The sequence below is a fragment of the Saimiri boliviensis genome, chromosome 12 (assembly GCF_048565385.1).
Source record: "Saimiri boliviensis isolate mSaiBol1 chromosome 12, mSaiBol1.pri, whole genome shotgun sequence".
Taxonomy (NCBI): Eukaryota; Metazoa; Chordata; class Mammalia; order Primates; family Cebidae; genus Saimiri; species Saimiri boliviensis.
Window position 1 is genome coordinate 41,569,387 of NC_133460.1, and position 21,669 is coordinate 41,591,055.

Below are 21,669 nucleotides of genomic sequence, written 5' to 3' on the forward strand. Positions count from 1 at the left end.
ATGTGGAGCCGGAGAGCAACGTCAAGGCAGGGGGTCCGCTGGCCGGCAACCAGTGACGTGGATTTGCTTGAGCTTTTAACATTCAGTGGTTACCATCAACTATATATATCTTTTTTTTTTTTTGCTTGTTTGTTTTTTTTTTTTTTTTTTTTTTGCTTCCTTCCCTCTTCCACTGTAAGTTTAAAGGAGAACTTGGGCTTTGGAGCAGTTACCCTGTTTGGTGTTTGCATACTAACGCTGCTGCTCACTTAGCTGTGTGGCCTTAGGCAAATAATTTAACTTCTAAGCCTCAGTTTCCCCATCTAAAAAATATGGGAGCTTTATAGGGTTATTGTGAGACGTGAGATGGAAAGGGTAGAGCACATTGACTGGCATATACCAGGCGCTCCATCATTAATTCTATTTCTTTTCCTTAACACTTTCTTCTCCAGTACGTTTTGTGTCCTGTTTTGTGTCCTTTCATTTTTTTCTCCTTCTGTTTGTATCCCCCGTGGCAGTCACTGATTTACTCTCCCAGCATTGCTCAAGACAAAAACTGTTGACCTCTGATTTAAGCTACTTATTTCCTCTTTAGGCAAAGAGGAACCGCGCCTTAACATATTAAGGCATCTTTTTCTTTCATTTGTGCACAATGCTGATTTTTGCAGTCCTATTTTATACCTCAGTGTGACAACTTCCTGGTTCTTTTTTAAACCCAGAACTTAACTATTACAACAAACCTAGGCAATTTATTTTAATTGGCATAAAGAGACTAAATAATACCAGTAACTGACTGTGGCTTTCATGTGACTCTGGTTTGTGATGAGCTGTGCTGTGTTTTGGGAATAGAATTAATATTTTCTTGCAGTTCGAGTTTAACTATCAACAGTTTCCTGGCATCTATTGGTTGATGTCAGACGGTAATATTTCAGATATGGCAGCCTGATTGTCATGTGCACATTTAGAGAAAATAATTAAACTAGTGGTTTTCCTTCTAAAGTCAAAGCGTTTTTTAATTGTCTTCCTACGCATGCTGTTACAGTCTCCAGTTTTGTGAACACAAAATGACTAGTCTTATGACGTGCAGTAATGTGGAATAATACATCTGTTGTGTTACTTTCCTGATGTGTGACCTAAGCTGTATTGCCATTGGCTTATGTTTTCCTTAACATTCAAACCTTTCTTTTGTTTGTTTAATTTTGTGTGTGTGTTATAGAATATACTGTTACTAATAAAAAATTAAACAGGAAACCCACAAGGGACAAAAGGATGTGTAGATGGTTAAGCTTGATGTCACACATATAAACAAGAGTATTTATAGCAAGGTTTATGTTTCAAATTGTGTTTAAAATGGATAACTTATTAATGAACATGAAAATGAGTCTCATTTCTTAATTCTGCTTAAAGAATTGAGAGGATAATCTTTCCGGATTCTAAAAAAGAAGGTTCATATTCTACCTTTTTGCAACTGATTCTAGAAGAAATTGGTTTATAGTGAATATCCACAGTACTTGCAGATAGTTTGGCCTGGAAAATCTAGATGAGTGGTTTTTAAATCTAGTTGCTCATGAGACTCACGAGGGGAATTTAAAAAACAGCAGTGATAGTAGTACTGAGTCCAGCTTCTCTAGACTTTTCACTTAATAGACTAACTAAGGAAAGGCCAAGGAATGTGTATTGATAAAAGAGTTTCTAGGTTGATTCTGATTTTGTTTGTTTGTTTGTTTGTTTATTTTGGTCTCATTTTGGAGACAGCTTTATGATTCATGCTGAAGAAGGGATAATGATCAACAGGAGAGTTGATTGGGAGGCACCCCCTGGGGAACAAAAAACACCATGTACTTTAAAAATTTTTAATGTAAAATACTTCTTTAAGGATAGAATTTAGGGCCTTGAAATTCTACTCAGTTGCTATGAACTGTGGGGAATTTGAGACAAATAGCTTTTGTAATTGGAATGCACACTGTGTCGTAATAATGTGGAAAGAGAAACAAAAACTTTCCTTAATGTAATGAGTTTCCATTATCTGCTTGATCTAAGGTTTATAAGTCTACATTGTCAGGATTTATATTGGGGAGATGGGGGTGTCATTTTCTGTACACATTCCTGTCCCAGCAGCTTCCTCTTCAGCCTCTTCCTTTCTCTGTCTATAACATCAAAATATTTGTTGTCTGTACTTTTCTTTCTCCGCAGTGGTTTTCTTATCTCCCTTTCTCTTGGTCACACTGAAACCACCTCCAATGCCACATTGTTAATGGAAATTCACACACTTATTAGGTTTTTCCTTCTGTAGAACCCTTCCAACTCCTCATTGTTCTTACCAAAGAAAGAAGATGAACCGTGAGATTACTTGAGACCCTCCGTTTTTTTCTGGTGGAAGTAAGCAGAGAATGGAAAGATCTTACCTTTCTATGGATAAAGTAAAACTCCAACATGTTACTGTCTTTTAACTGAGCTATTTCATAATGTTTAAACATCAATAATAACAAAATAATTAGATTGGCTCTTAAGAGACTTTAAAATATAAAAGCTCGTTAAGTAAGTTTTCTTGCTTAGTGTTTAGACTAAGTTCCCTTTAATCCCAGTTTGTGTCACTTCCTGTCTCTCTCTGAATGGTAAAAAAAAAAAAAAAAAACAAGAATGTTCTCACAAATGTGTGTCTGCCAACAAATTAATACTCCACAAAGAGAAACTCTGCCCCACATGGCAGTTTCCAATAAATGCTCTGATTCAAATCACAACTCTTTCATTTTTTTTATCCCCTTCCCCCTTGAGGGAGCACATTTATGTCATCTTTCTGCTTTTTAAAACTCTCTAGAGTTTTCGTTTAAGACTCTTAATGGTTGATGACTAAAACTACAGATCTGTATAGTGGAAAAACTAATAATCTTAAGAAACACTTCTGAGATGTGGTAAATTGCATTATTCTCTTCCCTCCTCTTTGTCCTTTTCAAAGAAAGAAAGTTCAATATGAAACCAATGCAAATTATGACTTTACTCAGTGAGCTGTTTTACCTTCTTTCAGAGTATTTCATACTGAAGTTTACAAAAAAAATAAAATAACTATGTTAAAATAGGAGGGTTAAGGAATGTATTATTCATAAGCATAACGAACACAAGAACCTGTTTTTCCAGAAGAATTGGGTTGATTAAATCATTCACCACACAAGCCTCTAGTTATTTATTTTTGTCTTTAGAATTACAGTACTTAGCTTTTGTAATAAAGTGGACTTGATACCCATATTTGGTATGGCAGTTGAAAGTAGTCAAATGAAGAATTATTTCATTTTACAAAATTTTTAGCAAGTAAGGAATATAAACACTATCAGTTAAACGTAGCAAACTTGCATTTTTTATTCCTTGGGCTATAGTTTGAAAAAAAAATCAAATTATTTTATGTAACACTGATTCTTACAGAGCTCCTTTAAGTGAAGTATGAAAGCTGCAGTGTAAGCTTTATTGGCCTATAAATATGTCATTATAGTTGGACTACATTTATATGCTTTGGATTGTTGTTTAAGCCAAGAAAATATGTCTCTACAGGTTGACTTTTTATTGAAGCCCTTTGAGGCATACAACAGAATGTATTTTAGGCCAAGGTTATTAAAACAGCATTTTCATTTTTTTGCAGCAGACTCATTGTCAATTATGCTGCCACAAACTGTCTGTGGATGGGCAGTTATGAATGGTTTCATCTCCAAATGTGTCTTTAGAAAAAGAAAGAAAAGATAGAGGAGTCTGAGCTGAAATCGAGAAAAAAGACCCAAAGATTATGTGTGGGGGGCTGGCTGAATTTAATGATGGGGATTCCCTCAGTTTAATTTCTGTTTCTAAATCTGCCCTGTCAAATTGAGAAAGAGTAGTGTCCTTCTCCCTTCTGTTGCTGGGACTTTCACTGTACTTTTTGGGAGTCAACAGCATGGAGGGGTTAAATGAGCAGAGGGTGGGCTGTTGGGAGAATCTTGGCTCTATCTGTAGATCCGTCACCACTGGAAGAGTCACTGGAGGTCACTGTATGATTTTTCACCTACACGCTCTCATGAATTTATTGGGATTTGAAGACCTGCTTCTTACTGGAACAGTCTTTCCTTCCTTTCTAGATTTAAATTTTATGTGTATATTAAAGAGTCTTTGGAAGGTATTTGTCGTTTATATTTAATTTGGATTGCTGGTTTCACTCTGCCATTTTCCGTAACACTGCAACTTGGGAAATTTCTTAAATGATATATTGTTTATACATTCAGTTTCCTTGTGTGTAAAATGGGCAGTAATATGTACCTGGCTGTTTCTCATTGGATTTTTGAGAAGACCAACTGAAAACAAATTAGTTAATATCTATGGAAGTATTTGTGATATTGAAGTTTAAAGTGGTATTATTACTATATTATTATTATTATCAGAAGCAGGCTCTATATCACAGGGAGCTGTGAGGCACAAGGTTACCTTACTTGTCCCTTTTGAATTTCCCTAATCGCACGCACATTCTAGTAATTTAGAATAGGGTTTACTCTCATTATTGTCTCCCCAGTGGAAAACTATTATAAAAGTCCTTCAGGGCCGGGCGCGGTGGCTCAAGCCTGTAATCCCAGCACTTTGGGAGGCCGAGGTGGGTGGATCACAAGGTTAAGAGATCGAGACCATCCTGGTCAACATGGTGAAACCCCGTCTCTACTAAAAATACAAAAAATTAGCTGGGCATGGTGGTGCGTGCCTGTAATCCCAGCTACTCAGGAGACTGAGGCAGGAGAATTGCCTGAACCCAGGAGGCGGAGGTTGCGGTGAGCCGAGATCGTGCCATAGCACTCCAGCCTGGGTAACAAGAGCAAAACTCCGCCTCAAAAAAAAAAAAAGTCCTTCAGGTTTTTGCTTGTTTATATATACATATATAAATATGTATTATATATGACTATTATTTTAACATATATTTATTTCAAATAATGTATGTGATATATACTATATAACAATTAATATTTTGTATATTTATTTATATATTAATATATAGTTATATTTTATAAACTTTTATCTTGACTGAAAGATATCTTAACTGAAAATTCTGTCAAAATAAGCTGAGCCATAAGCGGCCAGTTGAATGGCACCTCTCAAATATTCTTACTTAAAAATTAACTGTAGTTTTTGCTTGGAAATTCTGGAGGCCTTGTATTGCCAATGGTTGTTTCCAATCACTTTTTAGTCTGATATGTCAAGCAGATTCCTGAGACATGGACGTGGAAAGGATTCTCACTTTTTGTTGAAGAAAATAATATAAATGTCTGTAAGAAACATGCTAAATGCTACATTTTGGCATAGAGATTTTTCACTGCTAATGAATTTATTAGGATTGGAAGACATACTTCTTATCGGGACAATCCTTCCTTCCTTTCTAGATTTAAATTTTGTATGTAAAAGTCCTGAAGGTATTTGTTGCTTGGTCTAACTCTACCATTTTTCTTAACACTGCAACTTGAGAAGTTGGTTTTTTTTTTTTTCTTTTTTTTTTGGTTGCCTGTTTTTTCCTTTTTTTTTTTTTTTTTTTTTTTTTTTTTTGCGATCTAGTTTCGCTTTTATTGCCCAAGCTGGAGTGCAATGGCACGATCTCAGCTCACCACAACCTCCACCTCCTGGGTTCAAGCAATTCTCCTGTCTCAGCCTCCCAAGCAGCTGGGATTACAGGCATGCTCCTGTATTTTTAGTAGAGACGAGTTTTCTCTATGTTGGTCAGGCTGGTCTTGAACTCCCAACCTCAGGTGGTCCTCCCACTTCAGCCTCCCAAAGTGCTGGGATTACAGGCATGAGCCACCACACCTGGCTGAGAAGTTTTTTAAATCATGTATTGTTGCACTATACTATTCATGAATAGGATGAAGAATCATTGCAGAACAGCCTCCTCACTAAAAGAAATTTGGCCTTTATAGTATCCTTAAGTTCAAAGTAGAAACTAATTACATATGAAACTTATCAATGATTTGTAAAGATACTTTCCAAAGGATTTTCTCACAAGATTTTCTGACAATATTGTTGTGTTAACCATGCATACTTCAAAGAATTTCATCATACACAATTAACATTGGAGGAGATACTCTCCAGGTGCCAACATGGCTCTTTCTTCAAGAGATTGCCTCATGCCGTTATAACGTGACAACCAAAAGGACCTTTAAATGGAGCAAGTTCATACTTAAAAGAATCTGCATCCAAGACATTCAAAATTTTAGAACAGCTTATTACCAGTGTATTTTTTCTTTCTTTCTTTCTTTCTTTCTTTCTTTCTTTCTTTCTTTCTTTCTTTATTTTTATTTTTTTGAGACAGGGTCTTGCTCTGTTGCCCAGGCTGGAGTGCAGTGGCATGATCTTGGTTCACTGCAACCTCCACTTCCCAGGTTCAAGCAATTCTCCTTCCTCGGCCTCCCAAGAAGCTGGGATTACAGTTGCCCACCACCACACCCACCTAATTTTTGTATTTTTTCAGTAGAGACAGGGTTTCACCATGTTGGCCAGCTGGTCTCAAACTCCTGACCTCAAGTGATCACCTGCCTTGGCCTCCCAAAGTACTGGGATTACAGACATGAGCCACTGTGCCCAACCCATTATATTTTCTAAGAAGCTAGGGCTATATATGGTTATAACACATAAGGAATAAAATGATTCATCTCATTTGAAATTTAAATGTTGGCTTGACCATCTAATCAAACAGTTGAATATTGCCTTACAATAATGGTAGAATGAGTGAGTAAAAGTAGCTCAAATAAGTGGCATTCATTTATACTGTCTATACTCAGCCATCTTGGCTTTTCCTGCCAGAAGGGAGGTCTTCGTGAAATCAAACCAAGTCTGAGCCAGTCAACAGCTGGTCATTGATACTGCTGCCCAGGTATTTACACTCCCATCACTCATGAAGGTATAATCTGAGTTAAGACCCTTTCATTTGAAATTTCTGTTGATATGAGAATCTTCTGGTGTTTCCTGCAGCCATGAACGCTTCTTAGAATTCCAGGTTCATTTCTTCTTCTGATGACAGACTGAAGATGGACCATCAACTGAAGAGAAGTTTGTAGAATTTCGGAATTTATTCTTACTTTTCGATTTGGAGATGTCATGGCAGAAATAGAAAGAAAGTGAAATTAAAACTTTCTGTGCTATTTTAGTATCCAGGCTACCAGTATTTACCTCTAGGATACAATATATGAAAAAGGTAAAGGTAAAGTCATGCTTTTCTGAAACTCTTTATGGAATGGTCAGGCTGGAAGGGGCCTTCATGAACATTGTTTTCTCCTCTTTTTCCTTCTAACAGTCTTCAATTCTCTCTTTTCAATTCTTCCCTAAGAAGTGCCTTCAGAATCTCTCACCATCACGGCTACTCCTCTTAGGACACCCTTTAGGTGATCTTTTTTATACTGTTTAACTCATTTATATTGCAGGAGCTCATTTTTACTAAGAATCCTAGAGCCAGAGTAGGAGTAGATTCTAGAGAGAGGCCACAGTGACCCATTATGCATGGCCAGAACCCTACGGAGCTGGCTTGGCGTCCTCCAGATACGATGTGACATCAGAAAAACTACTGGACTCTTTCCTAGAGGTGTATGGCCTTGGCCTTTCTATACTTCAGAGCGAAAGGGGAGAAAATATTCTGCCACTACATCCTGAAGTTGAGTTACCTGGTTTTTTGTTTGTTTGTTTTTATATATATTAAGTGTACGTTAGTATCTATTGAACATCATTGTTAATTAATATGGCAGCTGCTGTGGCTCAATATCAGTGTGGTGCCTTTTGAGCTTCGGAAGTTCTTGTAGTTGTTTATTCTAGCATGTGGGAGAGGGCTTGCCCAAATAGACTTTTGCCTCAATAATGATCTACAGTTGAAGACCAGCTTGGTGTCTAGTTTGTTTAAGCTATTCCAACCAAATAATATAAAGACTGATAAGTCTTCCCTAAATCATCATATGTGGTAGTTTAATTATGTCGTTTTCCTGGACTTAAGCTGTTCTTGTTTTTGTTTTGTTTGTCTATTTTTTCTGTCATTTTGTTTTTTTGTAGCCATATCTGTCATAAAAGACCATGACAGAGGCTGGGCACAGTGGCTCATGCCTGTAATCCCAGCTACTTGGGAGGCTGAGGCAGAAGAATCACTTGAACCCAAGAGGCGGAGGTTGCAGTGAGCCGAGATTGCACCATTGCACCCTAGCCAGGGCAATAAGAGCAAAATTTCATCTCCTCCTGCAAAAAAAAAAAAAAAAAAAAAAAAAAAAGACCGTGATGGATAAGACAGCCAATTCATAATTTTGTTTTCACTTCATTAATGAGAAATGTTAATTTCCCAAAGAACGGCCTATAGAGATCACCATCTGATGAGAAGGTAATCAAAGATGAAAGAATAAATTCAGTTGTGGTCCTATTACTTGCTATGCCTTTAGTCTCTTGCTGTGTACCTCGGATTAACCTTATGCAGCCTTGGCTTCATACATGCCCATAAATTTTCATTATCACTGATAGATTGCCAAACTTGGACCAGTAGATTTATTTGCATTTGGTGATAGAAGTGGGTATATTGTGAAGGACAAACCCAACTGATCCTCCATGGTCTTTTAAATATCTTTTGAAAATGCACCATTGACTCTGTACCTCAGATATGCTTTTAAAATGAGGTCTGGCTGGGCACAGTGGCTCATACCTATAATCCCAACACTCTGGGAGGCTGAGGTGGGAGGATTACTTGAGACCAGGAGTTTGAGACCAGCCTGGGCAACATAGTGAGACCTGCCTCTACAAAAAAAAATTTTTCATTTGCTGAGTTGGCTGGGCTTGGTGACTCATGCCTGTAATCCCGGCACTTTGGGAGGCCAAGGCGGATGGATCAAGAGGTCAGGAGTTCGAGATCAGCAGCCAACGTAGCGAAACCCTGTCTCTACTAAAAATACAAAACTTAGCCAGGCATGGTGGTGCGTGCCTGTAGTCCCAGCTGCTCAGGAGGCTGAGGCAGAACAATTACTTAAGCCCAGGAATTCAAGGTTGCGGTGAGCTAAGATGACACCACTGTACTCCAGCCTGGGCAACACATGCTACACTCCAGCCTAGGCAACACAATGAGACTCTGTCTCTTAAAAAAAAAAAAAAAAAATGAGGTTTGATTCAGCAGTTCCTTTTCCAGTTGGAGGTGCATGATGCTTTTATGATTTTATCATAACTAAAATGTTTTTGTTTGCCTTCTACCTCTCACCTCATTAGCCACCATGTGATTACTGACAGTTGAGCTATTATTACAGCTGCTGTCATGATAGCATCACCTTAACACAAAGTACATATATGCTACATGTGAACTGGTGGTTTTTCCAGTGGGTTCTGTGAGCAGGTATCTGATTTGGGCATTTACTCTTAATAGTCGGTGGTATTGACTCTGATTCTTTTGAACAGTTTGTGTAATCTGTTAGAGTACTTTGAAGTGTGAAGTTCTGTTGCAACACATTAACTTTCCTAAATGTCAAAGATTCATTCCTCTCCTCTAACAATATGGGTTTAAGTCTCTAGTTGATGCAGGTCACTGCAGAGGAAAGCTGAGGTTTGGACTTTAGCTTATTTTAATAAATGTATTTATTTAGGACAGACTGGAATAATAGTGGGTTTTCAAAGGCTTCATGAAGTGCTTCACGCACAGTAGGGGCTGAGCAAACAGCGCTGACGATTTTGGGGTTTTCCTAGTTACCTCACTGTGTGTTTTCATTTGGTGTATTCAGATGAAGAGGTGTTGCTTCCTTCTCTAAAATCCCAGAGCCTGTGCCTTGCTTAGAACACTCTTTCATTGGGCCATCCCACTTGCTTTTTGAATTTTTAAGTATTTCTATTATCTTTTACTTCTGACCTTTAAAGATTGGCATTCAGCTTGTAGCATCCCTGTTTCTTTGCAAACTTCATGCCTACTGGGTAAAATAACAAATGTTACAGGAGTAGCCAGTGAACTCAGTTCCAGCCTCCATTTTTATATCTTTTTCATTAAGTAACTTTCATTATCATTATTTTTTGTTACTACCAATGTGATCCGTGTTTGTTTTAGAAAATGTAGGCACTACTGACAAACAAAAAACAGAAAGATTAAAGTTGCCTATTTTCTTCCCACTCAGAAGCGCTCTTAGTATTTGTATATGTACCAACGTATATGAATGCGTGTATCAGTGAGAATTTATATGCATATTCTTTTTCCTCATAAAAAGAAAATCTACTCTTTGGGAATCTACCTTCCCCCACTTAATTTTGTATAGCAGTATTGTAAATATGTCCCCATGTTGTAAAATATCCTACACTGAGTTTTTAATTTTTTTCATTTTATTTTATTTTTTGTCTGCTGAATATTTCATTTTGGAGGTGTTTCATACTTTAACTATTGTTGGACATTTCAGCTCCTTCTGATTCCCACAAACTTTATGAAACTCCTGTAGCTATGCATATCACCATGACTATCTCTTTTTGATACGTTTGTAGTGGGGGATCGCTGGTTCAAATTACACACAGAAGGTTAAGACAGCCTATCCTCCTACCTTATCTCCTCTCCCTTGTGTAAACCTTCTGCCCTAACCTAACTAGTCCAACTGCTCTGTCTTCTTTCTCTCTAACCACATATACGCAGTCCCCAGCCTTCCAGTGTGTTTTGAGTGGTTCAAGCCTTTTCACTCTTGGAATGCCGATTCTAGGACTTTTTTTTTTTTTTAAATAGAGTCTCACTCTGTCACCCAGGCTGGAGTGCAGTAGCACAGTCTTGGCTCACTGCACCCCCCACCTCCCAGGTTCAAGCGATTCTCCTGCCTCAGCCTCCTGAGTAGCTGGGACTCCAGGTGTGTGCCACCATGCCCAGCTAATTTTTTTTTTTTTTTTTTTTTTAGGAGAGAGGAGGTTAGTCAGGATGTCAGATGGGGTTAGTCACCATGTTAGTCAGGATGGTCCTTGTGATTCACCTGCCTCAGCCTTCCAACTGCTGGGAATACAGGTGTGAGACTCTGTGCCCAGCCCCTTCTAGGACTCTTACCTGTGGGAATTCTGCCTTTCGTTTAAGACTTGTTTAAGCCTCTGAAACCCTTCTCAGCCATCCAGTTCAGAGGAATTGCCCTGCTTTATTGAGCTCTTATCTTATCACATTTAGTGTCTCTACCACCTTATTGATTACCTTACTGTATACTTACCAATATAATGCAGTATCTTTTTTTGATGTGTCTATCTTATCTTCCCATTAACAGTCTTAACTCTATAGTGTTAGCACTCTGACATCAAAGCTATACCTAGTAGGTTAAGTAAACACACGGCTTTTATGATCAGATTTTCCTGAAATCTGTGGAGTTCTCTGTTCTTAGTTTACTTGAGACACCTATGTGCATTTGAAGGTTGATCTGACTTCTTTTACAACACTTCCTAAGACACTCTCTAGTGGAGGGCTGTTTCACTGGTACTTTGTAGAAGCAGCAGTTACTTGGGGTATTAGATTGCTAACTATTCCTGGTCTAATTGGTAGTCAGCTATTCATTACTCATTCTAGAAAGTACATTGAGAGATCGTGTGAACATCCTTGAAGCTAGCCTGCTAGCCTAAGGATTGTAGTTGTGTTTGTGTGTGTGTGTGTGTGTGTGTGGACATTTTACTTTATTATTATTATTTTTTTTTGAGATGGAATCTCGCTCTGTCACCCAGGCTGGAGTTTAATGTCGAGGTCTCAGCTCACTGCAACCTCCACCTCCCTCATTCAAGCCAGTCTCCTGCCTCAGCTTCCCGAGTAGCTGAAATTACAGATGACTGCCACCATGCCCGGCTAATTTTTATATTTTTAGTAGAGATGGGGTTGCACTATGTTGGCCAGGCTGGTCTCGGACTCCTGACCTCATGATCTGCCCACCTCGGCCTCCCAAAGTGCTGGGATTACAGGCCTGAGCCACGGTGCCCAGCCAACATGTTACCTATTAATAGTGGTACATATTAATGCCTTTCTCAAGGGAATCTTCTTCATGTTTCAGGATCATAGTAGTGACAAAAATATGCAGGGAAATGAATCCAGACTGGACTTGTTCCACCTTACTTTTTTTTTATCAGCTTGTTTGTAATCTTTTTTAAAGGTGACACGTTACTAAGAAGATGGTTTTAGGCTGGGTGTAGTGGCGCACACCTGTAATCCCAGCTACTCAGGAGGCTGAGGCAGAAGAATCGCTTCAACTCGGGAGGCGGAGGTTGCAGTGGGACGAGATCACGTCACTGCACTCCAGCCTGGGCGTTGGAGCCAGACTCTGTCTCAAAAAAAAAAAAAAGAAGATGACTTTAGCACAACATCAGTGCTGGTTATTCTAGGCAGTCACACTGTTTTCATCTTCACCTCCCTTAAAATGGTTGCTTGCTAATCATGGCGGAGGATATTCTCCATCTTCCAACGACTCATTCTATTCCTTTGGTTCACAAAGAAAGTATTCTATTAGGCCTTACAAAAACAGTGCTTCATGACTTGCCTGTTCTCTCAAAAAGAAATCAAACATTGTTTTCATAGCAGAGCTCATAATAAGGCAGAGTTCAAAGCATGATGAAACATATACTTTTCTACCAGAGAAAAACCTATAGTTACCTGGCTAATTACCTATCACGTGATGGCTGTGTGTATAAAGATACAGGCTTTTCACATGTGGAGCCTGTATGTGAGTTTCTTTTCTTTTCTCTCTCTTTTTTTTTAATTGAGAATGCTCATTTAGTTCCCATTGATTTCTATTAATGTTTTCCATCAAAGATTTAGAAGAATGAGCAAACACCGAAGCTGCCATTTTAGGGTAGCTTCTTTTTGACCGCTGTACTAAATCTCAGTAGTCACTTATGTTGTAGGAAAGAGCATGAACTTTAAAGGAAGATGGACCTGGATTCAAGTCCTTGCTCCGTAAACTGCCCTTAATCTTTCACTCTTACGGCCTTAAGAGCTTTCACTCTGATTGCTTATCTGTAAATCAGGATTAACAATACCCATCTCACAGTTCTGTCTCATAGGCTTGGGAAGATTAGATTAGATCACATATAGGGGTGCTCAACACACAGTGGGAGCACTCGGTCAACAATATTTGTTTCCTTTCCCCTCCTCTAGAAAGGTAAATTCTTCTTCAAGAAAGTAAAGGGAGTAGGGCAACATAAAAAGAATACCAAGATAGAGATTATAGCAGTATGTTATTTCATTTTATTTAATTCACAAACACTTTAGTTATCTATTATAAGGCATTGAAATTGATTCAGCGTTAAGCGAGCCATGATCCCAGTTCTCTAGGAGTTGTTTTGAAGTTTTTAAATGTGATTTTTTTTGAAAAAATATAAATTTCAGCCAGGAGCAGTGGCTCACATCTGTAATCCCAGCACTTTGGGAGGCTGAGACAGGGGTATCACCTGAGGTCCAGAGTTCGAGACCAGCTTGACCAACATGGAGAAACCCCATCTCTACTAAAAATACAAAATTAGCTGGGCATGGTAGCACATGCCTGTAATCCCAGCTACTCGGAGGCTGAGGCAGGAGAATCCCTTAAACCCAGGAGGCGGAGGTTCCAGTGAGCCAAGATTGCACCATTACATTCCAGCCTGGGCAACAAGAGCAAAACTCCGTCTCAATAAAAAATAAAAAATAAATAAATAAATAAAAAAGTGTATTGTCCTGCAGAACTTTTTACTTACTCTAATCATTCTTAGATCATAATTAACAGCTGATTCTGGTTGGTTAGAAGATTTGGTGCTAGGAATTCAGAATGCGCTTTAGATGATCACATGTAAAAGATGTATTACTGAACTCCTCTGATGCTTCTCTGGCTGTTAACTGGTGTTCTTGTGGTTTATTGGATATGCATGAGTAGGTGTTATGAATATACTTGTGTGTTTGTGAAATGGGCCAAACTCAAATCTCTTTTGTCCTTGAGTTTTCTAATTATTCTGTAAGAAAGCAAGCTATGATGTGCCATGGTTTTGTGTATTATTTTCTCTTGGAGGTTATAAGTAAGAATTTTCAATATATTTTAGAATAGCCTGAAGGATGCTGTAGTAGCAAAATTTCTAAAATCTCAATAGCTAAACACAACAAAGACTGACTTCTTGTTTATGTACCATTCAGTTTGGGGGGTATATAGGATTCTAAGAGCAGTTTTCCCCTCTGAGACAGCCCTGCTTTGAATCTTCATATCAACACATGCTTCTGTGCTCACACAGAAAGGGGGGAAAAAAAAAAAAAACAGGCAGAAGTGGAGTACTAGCAATTAAATGTTTATTAATACATACATTAATAACACGCAGTAACATGCATCAGTTCTACTCACATTTTATTAACCAATGAAGTGATTAATTTCACAGCCATGTCTTTGACTTAAAGGAGGTGGGGACGGATATATAATCTTATAGCATTCTTAGAAGGAGAGCAGAATTGGATGTGAACATCAGTAATGTTTCACACATGCATTTAGGATAATGATGTATATCATCGGATAATATAATCTCAGGGTTGAAAGGAACTACAGATAATCCAGTTGCAAGATTTTATTAATGTCATCTTTACTAAACTTACTACCTCTTCAATGCCCCATGCAGAATTATTATTTTTTTTTTTAGCCAAGCTCTCACTCTGTCACCTAGGCTGGAGTACAGTGGTGCAATCTCAGCTTACTGCAGTCTCTGCCTCCTGGGTTCAATGATTCTCTTGCCTCAGCCTCTTGAGCAGCTGGGATTACAAGCACCTGCCACCAAGCCCAGCTAAATTTTGTACTTTTAGTAGAGACGGGGTTTTACCATGTTGGCCAGGCTGGTCTCGAACTCCTGAGTTCAAGTGATCCACCCACCTCTGCCTCCCAGAATGCTGGGATTACAAGCATGAGCCACTGCCCTAGGCCCAGAAATCTTGATTAGTTGACATTTTAATATTTTCAATGATTGGGAATTTTTATTACTTCATGAGATAGTCCCATTACATCTTTGATCCATCTCTTTGTTAGACATTCTTACTTTGGACAAATAAATTTGACTGTATGGTTTAGAACAGGGATCCCCAACCCCTGGGCTGTGGACTGGTACTAGTCTCTGGCCTGTTAGGAACTGGGCCACACAGCAGAAGGTGAGCAGCCTGCCTGAGCATTTCCTCCTGAGCTCCACTCCTGTCAAATTAGTGGCGGCATTAGATTCTCTTAGGAGCTCAAACCCTATCGTGAACTGTGCATGCAGGTGATCTAGGCTGTGTACTCCCTTTAAGAATGTAAATAATGCCTGATGATCTGAGGTGGACAGTTTCATCCTGAGACCATACTCCACAGTCCATGGAAAAACTGTCTTCTCCAAAACCAGTCCCTGGTGCCAAAAATTTGGGGACTGCTGGTTTATAGTATGAACCATCGTATAAGCTGTATATTGTTGTTCCCAGTTCTATTCTTGTAACAGCATTGACCAAATCACATTTTTTTTGTTCTTGATAGCATTTCATATATTTTAATTTCAGCTTCCAGGCCTTCTCAACACTCTCTGTCCCCACCCCAATTTTCCCTTCTCCAGGTCAAACACTAATAACCTCAATTTCACATTCCTTATATTGTGTGATTTTTAGTTCCTTCGCCCTTATCTAAAGAAACCTAAGTTGTCCCTGTCACTCACAAACTGTAACTATATGTGTCCATATTTAAAGGTAACATCTCAATCTGTTTCTCTCCTTAATTTTACTTTTTATGCAATACACATAAAAATGTAAGTAAAAAAATCCTTCTTCACCTCCTATCCAGTTCTGCTCCTCCTCCCAGAAATAACAAATTGCTAACAAGTTTGAGTATTCTTCCAGTTAGTATGTAAAATGATTTTTGTTTTTGTTTTTTTGAGGTAGGATCTCACTCTGTCAGGACCATGGTTCACTGCAGCCTCCACTACTTCCAGGCTCAAGTGATCCTCCCACCACAGCCTCCTAAATTATTTTTCTGAAAAGACAGGAACTTACTGTATGCATTATTTTTCACCTTGTTTTTGTCAGTATTTAACTGTAGTACAGGGCTCAGCTGTTCAGTGTGGTAGCTACTGGCTACAAATAGCTATTGAGCATCTGAAAAGTGGCTGCTATCACCGACAGTTTGGTTTTAAGTTTTATTTAATTATAACTAATTTCAGTTTAAAATGAAAAACTGAAGCAGTGTAAAAAATTTTTTTTTGTTAAACATAACTTTATTTATTGTCTTGGATTTTTTTTTTTTTTTTTTTTTTTTTGAGACTGAGTCCACCCTGTCACCCAGGCTGCAGTGCAGTGGTGCGACCTCAGCTCACTGCAACCTCTGCCTCCCAGGTTCCAGCAATTCTCCTGCCTAAGCCTACTGAGTAGCTGGGACTACAAGTGTGCACCACCACACCTGGCTAATGTTTGTATTTTTAGTAGAGACGGGGTTTCACCATGTTGGCAAGGCTGGTCTCGAACTCCTGGCCTTAGGTGATTCACCTGCCTCAGCCTCCCAAAGTGCTGGAATTACAGGTGCAAGCCACTGTGCCCAGCCTGTCTTGGCATTTTAACTGTCATATATTTAGCATGCAAACTGGATGTACTAGAGGTACAAAATATACTGGATTTTAAAAACTTAGCTTGAAGAAGAATGTATATTTCTCTAATAATTTTTATATAGATGACATGTTGAAATTATATTTTTGATATGATATATTAAATAAAATATATTACTGGAATTAATTTGACCTTTTAAAAATTTTTAATGAAAATTAAAAATATTGATGTGGCTCACTTTGTATTTATATTGGACGTTGCTGATCTAGAGAGATTTAGACAAATGCGATATTTAGCCCAATCTATTATTTTGAATTGGAATCACTGTTTCATGCACTGAGTGATTCATAAGGCCTGGGCACTCTATTTGCTGTAGAAGAAATATGAAGATGAAAGAGACCCAGTCACTGCCCTCAGCCACTGCCTTCATTTTGAGGTTCTCTCCCTGCCTCGTTGGTGGGTTTCCTCTTTTGGATTGGAGGGTTTCTGGTTTTCATGCATGTGTAGGAAGGAAGGAACTCTCAGGTAGTAGAGCAAACAGCTACAACTGTAACATAGGGTCTAGCCAGTGCATGGATGAAGGTGTACGCGGAGGGTCCCAGGATCTTGGACGAAGGTTGCATGAGTACATCGTGCCCGTGAACATTGTAAACACTTGAAGAACAGGCATTGTGAGCTCTTTTTCGTTGATGGTAGTCTCATACACATGATTGTTGAATGAATGAGGAGACTCCCATCCCATGTACTCTTCCTATTCTACCAGGATATTACCAGAAATAAAAACTCTTGTGGTCAGCTCTGACTTAGATCTTCATTTTGAAAGGCCTATTCATCCCGCTAAGAACTTAAACTTAATTCAAACCCAGCTTTCCAAATAGAAACCCTGTGCTTGTTAAATACTGACCTTTTATTATCTCTGATAAGTGCATAGTGGTTCACTTTGAGGTTGTCCGGTTAACAGAAGAAATATATATATATATTGTATATTTCTTGTTAAAATTTCTAATTTTCCTCCAGAGCTTTAGCGCTTCCATCCAGAAAGTGTTCTGAGGAGTTGAAGGCTCTTTCTTAATTTATTTTCATTTATTCAGTTTCATCTAATTCATAACTATGAAGACTGTCTGGGCCTACAACATCTGCTTTGGCAATGAAAGGGTGTCAACTGAAGCTCAGAATGTTAAGAATTTATTCTCTCATTGACTATCCTTGATTCATCACTGCAATGTTTTCATATCATATTCTTAGTGTACAACCTTCAAGCTAGGGAAAAAAATTCGCAATTTTAGATTTCAAACATAGAACTTTTCCATGAAAACGTCAACTTTTTCCCTAGTTATAATATTCATGGTTGCAAATGGGGCTAGTGTGGTTGATCAAATCAGTTCATATAAAACAATTTCTCTTGGAGGCAATCTTAGTGGTGGATTTCACAAAATCACAGAATTCACCATGGGCAGAACTTTTCTGGCTGAATAAAACTTCTGTCACACCTCTGTTCTGGGAGTAAAAGTAGGGCTACTTGGTCTAGAATCTGTACTGTTTACAGTAGGTTCAGTGTTTGGCAGGAAGTATACTGAAAATCATCATTCCCTCACCTCACCTTCAGAAAACCTATAACTTGGGCTATGTCAGTGCCTAAACGTTCTGCTGGGAAACAACCTGAGTGACAGTATCTTAACTAAGAACTCATGGATAATTTTTGTGAAGATGCTTCCCCCTGCCAAAATCTGCATGCAGAATTTGATATGTAAACACACATTTTCTTGGGAGACCATTCATAGCATTCATCTGATTCTGAAAGGTATCGATGATGAATTTAAAGGTTATGATATACCCTTTTAAATGTTCAATGATCAGTTACTGTTCTCCAAAAAAAGCCACCCAGGCATTTTAGCCAAGTTTTATTTACTATATTTTCCTAATAGTTCACGCATGTGTGATAGGGAGGACAGGTAGTTGGTCACCTGGTCTAGTGGAGCTATAACTTGGGAGGGCAGACTGGATGACTTTGAGAATCTAAAGAACACTATGGACTATCCATCCAGAAAACGTGTATATCACAAAATTTGAATGACATTGGAGGACATTCATGAACAGCCCTCTCCTGAAGTTGGTCCATGCACTCTTAGTTAAGGACTGCTGGATGATTTCTTTTAAGAATACAGAACCATTATGCTGTGAAGAAGGATGATGTGTGTCTACCCGCTTGGCTGGTGGGTTTCCTTGTTCGGATTGGAGGGTTTCCGGTTTTCATACATGTGTAGGAAGGAAGGGCATGCCTGTCTTATTTCATATATTTTTCTTTTATGTGTTCAAATTATACATTTTAACAGCAGGAGGCAATAGGTAATATTCATTCTCTACTGTCTGGACAGTCTGTATATACTATGTACACTAATGCCTGCATTAGTTACTTTCTCTTTAGAAAGCTCCAAGGAAGCTCGCAATAATAGGAAGCCCTACTGAAACTCCTTTCGGTAAAATGGAGCACATTTGTAATGGAAACACATTTTCTATGGCTTAAGTTTCATATATGGGGTTTGCATAAAATGAGACCTGCCTAAGGATTCTTTCAGAAGCCTTTTGCCTCTCCTAATAGCAATATGTTTATTACAGGAATCAGTGTCCTGCTCAATATTCTAAATATTTATAAGATTGAGTTTTGTCTTCCAAGTAGGGAGTTCTGCATATTGTTTTTGGTCAAAATGTAGCCTGCCTCCTATGAGGTAAAGCCCAAGATGAGAATCCCAACCCCCCCTCCCCCCGCCTTTTTTTTTTCTGACCAAGATCTCTGCCATTTACTAGATTAGGCTACTAGAAGGGAAGGGAATGAGGGTCCCATTTCTTTTAATCCAGGACATTGTCAGGTATTTCGTAGGTGCCGTGTGTATGTTGGATGAATGGATGGATGACTATAAATCTGGCACTTGGCAGCAACAAAACATAGTGGTAAGGGACTGGAAGTCTAGCAGAATAGACCAGCTCCTGGATCCCCAATCTCTAGCTCTATGCCCTTCGACAAGTTGCAGAGTATCTGTTTTCTCATCTATAAAATGGGCATAATAAATTCTTTCTTTTAGGAACATTGTAGGATTTAATAACATGGAATTCCACTTGCTTAAGGACATTTTCTGGTGCCATAAAGCACGTAATACATGGTAGCATTATTAAACTCTTAAGCTTTAAATCAGGATATCCTATAAAGCAACTTTGTATTTCTTGCCATACCAATAACACTCTGTTTTATTACTTACTTAATTTTTCTTTAAATTAACTGCTTTTTAACTTAAATAACTTTAGGAAGTTTTATATCATCACTGTAAATGGAAAACCTGTATCACTTGCTATAAATAATGATGAAGGTAAATATATAATCCTTAAAATAAAAAATATGGTTATCCATGCACCACCTAACATTGACTTGGGTATCAGCAGTGTACACCACAGTTAAGTCATATCCTTTGAGGCTTTTCTCTTGGGCAACAGCCTAACCTAGGTTACTGATAGCTTTGAGACCTTCTCAGACCATGCAAGCCTCATGTCAACAACAGGCTAGTAAGGGTTGGAACCCGTTGCACTGAATTAATCTATAGACTCAGAAGTGTAACTGTCACACAGATGTGAAGTCTGAAAATAACCCGCGATGCACCTGTCCTTTTTGTGTGTCAGTTACAGTGTTAACTGAGCACCAGAGGATGAGATGCTGTAGGCACAGTAGATAAAGACCTGAGTCTTACAGATGCTCAGACTCTTATCATGGTTTGATACCCAGCCCCTTGGTCGGGTTTGGGGACCTAAGAGTCTCAATTCTGGGCAATTTCTTTTTCTTTTTTTCTTTTCTTTTTTTTTTTTTTTTTTTTTTTTTTTTTTTGAGACGGAGTTTCACTCTTGTTGCCCAAGCTGGAGTGCAATGGTGCTATCTTGGCTCACCGCAACCTCCGCCTCCCGGGTTCAAGCAATCTCCTGCCTCAGCCTCCTGAGTAGCTGGGGTTACAGGCATGCACCACCATACCTGGCTAACTTTTTGTATTTTTAGTAGAAACGGGGTTTCACCATGTTAGCCAGGCTGGTCTTGAACTCCTGACCTCAGGTGATCGCCCACCTCAACCTCCCAAAGTGCTGGGATTACAGGTGTGGATACTGATCTTAGTAGGGTCAGGAAAAGGGTAATTGTTATTGCTACCAACTGGCCCCAGTTATTGCCTAACATTGTACAACTGAGTCCCGGGTAAAATGAGCTTCTTTAGAAATTGCCTTGCCAAAGGTGATTTGCCAAGGTCGAATCCTTCAGATTGTCTGAATTGGACCAACCCCCTTGCCCAAGCGCTGAGCTTAAGCTAGGTAAAAGGAAATAAACGCTGCTTTAAAAGGGAGTGCACTTTCGCGGCACACAAAAAAACAAAGGTGAAGGCTCACATCTGTGTTGCATTGCGTAATTGATAAAAGCTGAAGCACCATTGGAACCAGCCTCATCATCCACACTCCTCTCCTAATCATTTAAATAGGTACGGCATGTTTTAGGATGCTTGTTAATGACTCTGCAGGCACGGTGGTAGTCAGAACATTATATCTGGGGTATGAGAAATGGGCCTGGATCATTTGCCAGGCAGTCTAATTCTGAGAGTGTAGTGAAGGCCATCTTCGATTTGACTGCGCTCCACTCTGTTATGCTGTGAAAGAAAAAGATAATTCAGCTGAGCATTCTGCCATTGGCTAGAAACACCGCAGTTCTGAACACAAATAGTATGCAGGTAAGTGAATCATTAAAAGAACAGTGGCGTAAAATATCTGACGGAGGAACTCCTGAAGTTTAGACTAGAATAAATTTTCCCATCTGTGAGCAGTGCCTTCATCCATCGACCAACAGCATTAGCTGTTCGTTAAGTTGCCAAAAAGCATTTATGGTTTTAGAGTAAATGATTGGTAATTATGACTTACAAGGCTATAAATACATGGAGGGGATTTGGTGATATCATAATAAACCACGAGAGAAACTACAGTGGTTTCTAATGTTAGTAGAACCTTAGGAAATATTCGGAGTTGTGTTTGCAGCACTAGAGTTGGGCTTTTTTCTTTATTCTGGGGGTGTGTGATTGGTGTTTTATCAAAATGTGCAACTGTTTTCCATTAATGCCAATGAGAGTCCCAGCTGAGATTAGGGCCCCAATTTGTATGATGCGTATTTCAACAAATAAAAAATGGGC

General features: G+C 38.8%; 1 protein-coding gene across 3 annotated transcripts in view; it reads left to right on the plus strand.

Annotated features, from left to right (window-relative positions):
• ARID5B (AT-rich interaction domain 5B) overlaps positions 1–21,669 on the plus strand; it is a 196,643-nt gene that overhangs the window by 38,673 nt on the left and 136,301 nt on the right. The gene's annotated exons all lie outside the window — the stretch shown is intronic.